At 37.0% G+C, this 8,565-nt stretch overlaps 1 long non-coding RNA gene across 1 annotated transcript; it reads left to right on the forward strand.

Moving 5' to 3' along the window:
- Positions 1-291: 291 nt before the first annotated feature.
- LOC140503102 (uncharacterized) lies at positions 292-3,392 on the forward strand. The gene is made up of 3 exons (XR_011966700.1): positions 292-487; positions 1,408-1,578; positions 3,033-3,392. It is a non-coding gene; the product is annotated as an uncharacterized lncRNA (long non-coding RNA).
- Positions 3,393-8,565: the final 5,173 nt, after the last annotated feature.

The following is an 8,565-nucleotide window of genomic DNA, read 5'->3' on the forward strand; positions in this document are numbered from 1 at the left end:
TATGCCCATTCATATTAGGGATGGGCAATGTCGTATGGAGTCTTGAGTTTAGGAAAAAATAGTAGTCCAATTTGGTTGGAACATAGCCTGTGTGAATGGGAAAATATAAAATAAAGCTGCAAAAGTAGTTTGTAATCAGATTATGGAGGATTATAAGAACTAGGCTAAGAAATATGTATTTTATTCTAGAACCCATAGTGTGTCACTAAAGATTCTTGAGGGGTTTGTGATGCAAACAGATGTATGACTTAGGAAGATCTTTTTGGAAACATGACTAGTGTCTGCAAGGAAACTAAGGAATGGTTTGGAAAGACTGGTGACAAGGAGAAGCTATTGTTAAGAAGCTATTGGTACAGCCTAGGTTTTGGATGAGGATTGAACTAGGGTGTTAGACAACTAGGTAGCAAGTAGGGGAGAAATAGAAGAGACATTGTAGAGATAAAACAGGAACTATGTGGCAGCTGATTCAATATGAGTAAAGAGAAAGGTGAGTCAAGGATGATTTTCCAAGGTTATAAACCTGAGTGACTAAAAAGATGGGGATGCCCTCAACCAAAACATTGAAATTTGGAGAAAGGATGAATTTAAAGGAAAAGATCACAAGTTCCTCTAGTTCCTTCTTTTGACTTCTAAAGAAAAAAATTATCATTAAAGCAAGCCAAGAAGTTATTATAGTTTGTTTACAACAGAGAAGAGAAAGCTCTGTAAGAAGTCAGAATAATTGAAGTCTTCTCCTACTCTTCTGTAATTTTCTTTAATAGCATGTCCATCTATCATTCTTCATTCTTGGCTCTTTTTCTGCTCATTGATCTTGTTTAGTTATATCTTTCAAGTAACTTCTTAGATGACATTCCTTTTTACTAATATGTTGCCTTCTGTTTTTAGCCATTGCTCCTCCCTCCATTGCTCTTTGGGGGAACCTGTCATTTTGATTCTGGGGAGATTCTGGGAAGATTTCTCTGTTTAGAGAAATGGAACATTTCTAGAAATGTTCCATTTCTGTTCCAGAAAAAAGTATTTCCATACTTTCATGGATCTATTCTATGGTATCACTGATGAGTGTATTTTTGCCAGTGACAGAGCTCTCTTGTAACTCTTCTTTATGTTTTCCTATTACTCCTCCACTGGGAGCTCATCCAATGGGCAGAGGATCTTCCTCTGAATTTCTGTGGGTACCATAGATTCAGAGGCATTTAGGGTTAGGGTTAGAGTTAGGGTTAGTCTGTTACCTCCCATTTTCAGTACATGACTGAACCCCTTCTTCTTCTAGGCAATATATCTTTTTGATGATATGTTTTATATTGATCCTGATGCATATTCTTCATGGATAATGTGTTAGCCCAGTCACAGGTGCTATAACATATCTCAGTGGCACTTTTGGTGACCTTCAACTTTAATTCTTCACAGACTATGGTATGCTGTGTTTTGAAGCTATATAGAATCACCAGAAGAATTTTTTTTGGTCTGGACCTGTGATTTCATCAGTATGAGAGACTCAAAGCTGTGGAAATTCCTAGTATGAGTACAAATAAGCAACTAGTCTGTAACATAGGGATTTTAAGCCTGAGTACTGAGAGGGTAAGTGATTTGCCCATGGCCCTACTGTTAGTATGTGTTATAGGCACGACTTAAATTGAAACCTTTCTGACTCCATGGCTGATCCTATTATGTCATGCTGTTTCCCTACCAGAAAAATATAGATAGGTCTTTGATTCATAGAGAAACTCGGGATCATTGAATGTACTGCATAATTTCCCAAATGCAATCCAAATTTTCTCAGTGACAACCAAACCCATGCCTTTCTCCTCTTGCTTTTTAACAATCCATTTCTGGATCCAGTGTACTGTCTATCTGTAGTTATTGTTCAAGATACATGTACTGATGGACCAGATTTATGAACTGTCTACCCAAGTCTATTATAGCCTTAGCAGTAGCCATTCTTTATTCATGTGGTTTTTCTAGTATAGATTATTAGGCTTATTTATCTTGAATTATTATAGTTCATGGAGAAAAACGTGGCAATGAAAGTCACAACATGGTAGCAAAAATAATATTATTAAAGCAATGGAAAGATAAGTGTAAGAGAAAGTTTATACTTCTTACAGCAGGAGGTCCCAATACCATTCTTGTGTAATGGGCTGACTCTGTGGGGAACTGCCAGCATCACAGGTTTGGTCTTGGTGGAAACCTCACTAAGCTAGAGCAGAGAAATATTTTTTAAATGAAATTGAATTCTTCGGCATGAAACCAATTCAGCAATTTGATCTTACACAATAGGTATCATTCAATGGTTCAGTATTCAAGTATTATACAAAACGTAAGGACAAAGAAGAACATTCCAATGGCTGGGGTTCAGGAAGAAGTTATAACATGTATGAAACAGAGAGAGACCTTTTGTTAAATTTGTCCTTATATAAACAAACTCTTCTGCAAAATTCGCTTTTGGCTACAATCCACTCCCTTGTACAAAAGTTTCTATTCCCTAGAACAGGGTGATAGGCCCCGAACGATAACATGTTGAAATCTGCAAAAGGAAAGCAATAGAAATACACGCACTTAGGGTTTTTCCTACACATGCATCCCATCACTGTAGACTCAGGGATGCATGTTCATAATGACACTGAAATTCATCATAACAACTGTCAGAAAAAAATTGCTTTAAAAGGAGGAATGAGAACATAGTTTTAAAAATAGCAAGTTATTCTACCAGGCATGAAAGTCATAGATTGACAACACAGTCCTTCAATTCATTTTGATTCCGGGTAACGATAATAAATATTCCTTAGCCAGTTAATATGTAAGCACTCTGTATCAGTGATGTCAAACTCAAATAGAAATAGGGGCAACCGAACTGAATGGAAAGATCATTGTAAAGTGAATACGGACTTAGAAAACCACACATTTTTGTATTTCTTTTTTTAAAAAAATTAATTTGTTTACTTTGTTAAACATTTCCCAATCACATTTTATTCTGGTTCTGCCATACTCGAATGCAGCTGAGTATCTGATATCTCCTTTCTACATTATTCCAGAGGTGTCATAGCCGGGAAACAACAAAGGTGAGAAACTTTCCCATTCAAAGAGAAATAGCACAATGGATAAACTGAGTTGAGAAGATCCTGCCATTTCCTTCTTAAATCTGTCTCCTCAACTTTTCCAATAACTTATCTCTACCTAGAACTGAACCCTCACTGAAGGTATTATTTGTCACTCCTTGGAGACACTTGTCAACATCTTTGCCTGCTTTGTGGATTCAGCAGCATGCGCACTTTTATCTGTATTCAAATTGAGGTCAAATCAAATTTACAGTCCCAAGAGGTCCTCTCCTTACATAACACATTCTTGAAAATAAACTTGAAGCATAATCCATTTGTTTTCCACATTAACATTGATATGAGAAAATTTTCAGTTATATCTTAATCTATGACAGTCATTGAAAACACACATTTTTCTTTTTGAAAAGAATGTATTTTTAATTTTTGATTTATGGAATAAAACAAGCATTTCCATAGTATAGTACAATGAAAAAGATGATTGTACACGAAACTGCAAATCTCATCCATTTTTCTTACATTCATTAAGCTTATTGGGTTTTTTTCCTAAGAGTTTTCAGCTCTTTGCCTCTCTCCCTTGTTAAACATATTCCCGCGTTAATAAAAATGGAGGTATTTTACGATCACAAACATAAACAATCACATTATGGTATTTAACCCCCAAATAAGCACACAATAGTTTATAGAGAAGTGATAGAGAATTTCACAAAACCAGAAAGACCTTAAATTTGCAAAGTGGCTCTGAGGTTGCAGGAATTGTGTGCCAACTTCTCAAGGGCAAAAGTCTTTTAAAATGAGGTCAATGGATCTGATGTTAAATAACAGTGCTAGTCATCTGGGGTGCTAGGTATGTTCTTTTCCCAACAAGCTTCAGGGTAATCTAGAATTGGTCATTAAAATTTTTAATTCTATTATTGTTTAGTTGTTTCAGTCACATCCAACTCCTCATGACCCCATTTGGGGTTTTCTTGGCAGAGATACTGAAATTTTTCACTTCCTTATCCAGTTTATTTTACAAATGAGGAACTGAGGCAAACAGGAAAAACTTATACCTAAAAATATAAAGGTGGTCTACTTTTTCATTATTTTATCCTATTTCTCAGGACCATACAACTAAAAGATGAGAAAAGCCAGAGACTTTGAAATAATTTACATACACACATGTTTATTAGATAAATAAAATTTTAAAGTTCAAAAGCCAATTTTCCAATTTCTATGATTTCTGGGGGTTTTTGGTTATGAAAAATTTGTGGAAGGTTTCTTGTCCCACACAAACATTCTTTTAAAAGCTAATATTTTCTCTCCTGTCAGAGAGCTGATGAGGTTATATAATCTGGCAGAATAGGAACTAGACCTATGATTTCATTGGTGTAGGGAACTCCCAGGCAAGTAAATTCCCTCTACCAAATGGCTGGCACCTTTCTGCAACCTATATTCTTACAAAGTTGCCCAGAGCACTAAGACATTTTGACTTGTCTAGGGTAATACTATCAACATTTATCGAAGGTAGAACTTGAACCCAGACCTTCCGGGCTCTGAAGCCAGATTGTTATCCACTGAGTCATGCTTGGAGGCTAGCCTGTTCTCAGATTTCTTGCAGACTCTGGGACTTGCCAAGGTCTTTTGTACTTTTCCCGAAACCAAGTTAATTCTTCACACATGGGGATTAGGATGACATCTGTGAGATTCCACATAAAAAGCATTTGATGTCTCCCCAAACCTCTGGTAGTGGTCTGGGTGGGTGGGAGTTTCTTCAGCAGGAGGCTCTTCTAGACTTTAAGACAAAATTTCCAATTCTAAATCTCAATTTAATACAGTTAAAACAATAAGATACCCTCTCAATTCTTGGTCCACTAAACAGAGTTATGCACTGAAAACCTAAATGCTTTTCTTTTACAAAGAACATAAATATGATCAGGTCAGCTTTTAACAAAACTCCTATGCCTCACAAACTCTATCCTTGTCATGGTGGGAGAAGGAGTGGGAGGAGTGGGGGCCAACTTTTTGATCTGGATGCATTAACATAGAACCTTCATAAAATCAATACTTTGACAATTCCAGGGGGTCACATCCAGGAAACCTCACTAGATTCTAGCATATGAAAACAATCAAAATTCATTCTCATCACAATTTGAAAATCCACATTAAAAAGATCATCCTCACTCCTTTTAAGTCATGAATATAGTCCTTTCAAAAATTTCCAATGCAACAAATCTTGGGAATGAGTAGAGACCTCATTTTTTTGGTTTGTTTGCTTCTTTCTGTCCAATCCATGATTGGCCAAATCTAGGAGGAAAGGAAAAGAGCTCTGATAAACTCAGAGAAGTATTATCCCTTTTTTTTTTTAAAAAAAATATTTTCTTTTTTTAAAACATAATTGATTTATTTTTCAGTTCTTAACATTCACTTCCACAACAATTTGAATTCAAAATTTTCTCCCCATCTCTCCCCACTTTCCACCCAGGACAGCATGCACCCCATCCACCACTTCCTCCAGTCTGTCCTCCCTTCTATTACCCACCCTTCTTCCATCCCCCTTCTCCTCTATTTTCCTGTAGGGCAAAATAGACTTCTATACTCCATCGCCTGTAGAGTTTAATTTCCAGTTGCATGCTAAAACAATTTTTAACATTCGTTCTTACAGCTTTGAGTTCCATATTCTCTCCCTCCCTCCCCACCCACCCTCATTGAGAAAACAAGCAATTTGATATAGGTCGTACATGTGTAACAATGCAAAGCACTTCCATAATAGTTATGTTGTAAAAGACTAACCACATTTCCCTCTGTCCTATCCTGCCCTTCATTTATTCCATTCTCTCCCTTGACCTCTCCTCCCACAATAGTGTTTGCCTCTGATTATCCCTTTCCCCAATTTTCTGTCCCTTCTATAATCTTCCCTCCCCTATCCCCTTCCCCCTTGCCTTTCTGCAAGGTAAAGTAGATTTCCATATCCAATTGAGTGTGTGTTATTCCCTCCTTAAGTCCAATCCATGAAAGTAAGGCTCAATTATTTCCTTTCATCTCCCCTTTCTTCCCCTCCATTGTAAAAGCTGTTTCTTCCTTCTTGTACATGAGATGATTTGCTACATTCTATTTCTCCCTTTCTCTTACTCCTAATACATTCCATTCAACAGTAAATTTTATTTTTTTTAGGCTTTCTCCCTTCATATTCAGCTCACCTTGTGCCCTCTGTCTATGTATGTATATATATTATATACACATACATGCGTGCACATATATATGCCTACACATATATAGTATACATATGCATACATACCCACACACATCCATATCTTTATATATATTCCATCTAATTACCCTAATACTGAAAAAGGTCTCATGAGTTACAAATACCATCTTTCCATGTAGGAATATAAACAGTTCAACTTTAATGAGTTCCACAAGACATCTCTTTCTTATTTACTTTTTCATGTTTCTCTTGATTCTTGTATTTGAAAGTCAAATTTTCTATTCAACTCTGGTCTTTTCAACAAGAATATTTGGAAGTCCTCTATTTCATTAAAATTCCATTTTTTCCCCTGAAGTATTATACTCAGTTTTGCTAGGTAGGTGATTCTTGGTTTTAATCCTATCTCCTTTGACCTCTGGAATATCATGTTCCAAGTCCTTTGATCCATTAGTGTAGAAGCTGCTAAATTCTGTGTTATCCTGATTGTATTTCCACCATACTTGAATTGTTTCTTTCTGACTGCTTGTAATATTTTCTCCTTGACCCGGGAACTCTGGAATTTGGCTGCAATATTTTTAGGAGTTTTCCTTTTGGAATCTCTTTCAGGAGGTGATTGGTGAATTCTTTCCTTTTCTATTTTATCCTCTGGGTCTAGAATATCAGGGCAATTTTCCTTGATAATTTCTTGGAAGATGATGTCTAGGCTCTTTTTTTGGTCATGGTTTTCAGGTAGAGGAATAATTTTTAAATTATTTCTCCTGGATCTATTTTCCAGGCCAGTTGTTTTTCCAGTTAGATATTTCACATTGTCTTCAATTTTTTTATTCTTTTTGTTTTGTTTAGTAATTTCTTCATTTCTCATAAAGTCATTAGCTTCCATGTGCTCCATTCTAACTTTTAAAGAACTATTTTCTTCAGTGAGTTTTTGAACCTCCTTTTCCATTTGGCAAATTCTGCTTTTTAAAGAATTCTTCTCGTTGGCTTTTTGGACCTCTTTTATCATTTGGGTTAGTCTATTTTAAAAAGTGTTATTTTCTTCAGCATTTTTTGGGTCTCCTTTAGCAAGCTGTTTACTTGCTTTTCATGATTTTTTTGCATTGCTCTCATTTCTCTTCCCAATTTTTTCTCCACTTCTATTACTTGATTTTCAAAATCTTTTTTGAGCTCTTCCATGGCCTGAGATCATTGCATTTTTTTTTGGAGGTTTTGGATGTAGAAGGCTTGATTTTTATGTCTTTCTCTGATGGTATGCTTTGTTCTTTCTCATCAGAAGGGATGGAAGAAAATATCTGTTCACCAAGAAAGTAACCTTCTATAGTCTTATTTTTTCCCCTTTTACAGGCATTTTCCTAGCCAATTACTTGACTTTTGACTCCTTTGTCAAATGAAGGGTATACTCTAGGGATCTGTAAGTTCTCAGTTCATCCAAGGTGGCACAATTAAGGGAGAGGAGTTTACACCTCTTCTGGTCTGTACTCTGTTCTGTGAGCAACCACAAGCATTTTTTCTGCCCTGGATCTGCAAGTAGGATTCTCTCTCCACAGTCACCACCAGCTCCACCACTCCAGGGCTCTTCCTCACCCCAGGACTGCCACTCAGAACTGAGATGCAGATCAGCCACTCAATTCCCCCAGGATCTTTAGGCAGAGGGTTCCAAAAGTGGATGGTGCTGCCCTGGGGCCAGGGCCACAGGGCACTCCCCTCTCACGCAGATGACAGAGCTTTCTTATTGACCTTTGAAACTGTCTTTGGCATTTGTGGGTTGAGAAATCTGGGAACCACAGTTGCTTCCTCTGATTCTTCACTCTGAAACCTGCTCCAGTCTTGTCTGCACCATGCCTTGTGGCCAAGGCTGTGCTGTGTTCCACTCTGAGCCTGGTGTGATAGACCTTTCCTGTCAACCTTCCAGGCTGTCTTGGGCTGGAAATCTCTTTCATGCAGTTGTTTTGTGGCTTCTGCTGCTCTAGAATTTGTTTAAAGTCATTTTTACAGGTATTTTATGAGCTATGGCAGGAGAACTTTTACAGGTTCATCCTTCTACTCCACCATCTTATCTCTCCCCCCCCTCTCCAAAAGATATTTTCTTAAAGTGATTTTTTATTTTATTTTTAGGAGGCAGTTGGAGTTAAGTGACTTGCTCAGGATCATACAGCTAGTAAATGTCTGAGGTCAGATTTGAACTCAGATACTCCTTACTCCAGGGCTAGTGCTCCATCCAATGTGCTACCTAGATGCCTCTTGAGATGACTTTTTAGATGAGCCAGAGGTTATTCTTCTCTTTTTACTAAACAAGCCAAGTCTTTTCAGATGCAAAAAGACTCA

This window comes from Notamacropus eugenii, chromosome 5 (genome assembly GCF_028372415.1).
Source record: "Notamacropus eugenii isolate mMacEug1 chromosome 5, mMacEug1.pri_v2, whole genome shotgun sequence".
NCBI classification, from domain to species: domain Eukaryota; kingdom Metazoa; phylum Chordata; class Mammalia; order Diprotodontia; family Macropodidae; genus Notamacropus; species Notamacropus eugenii.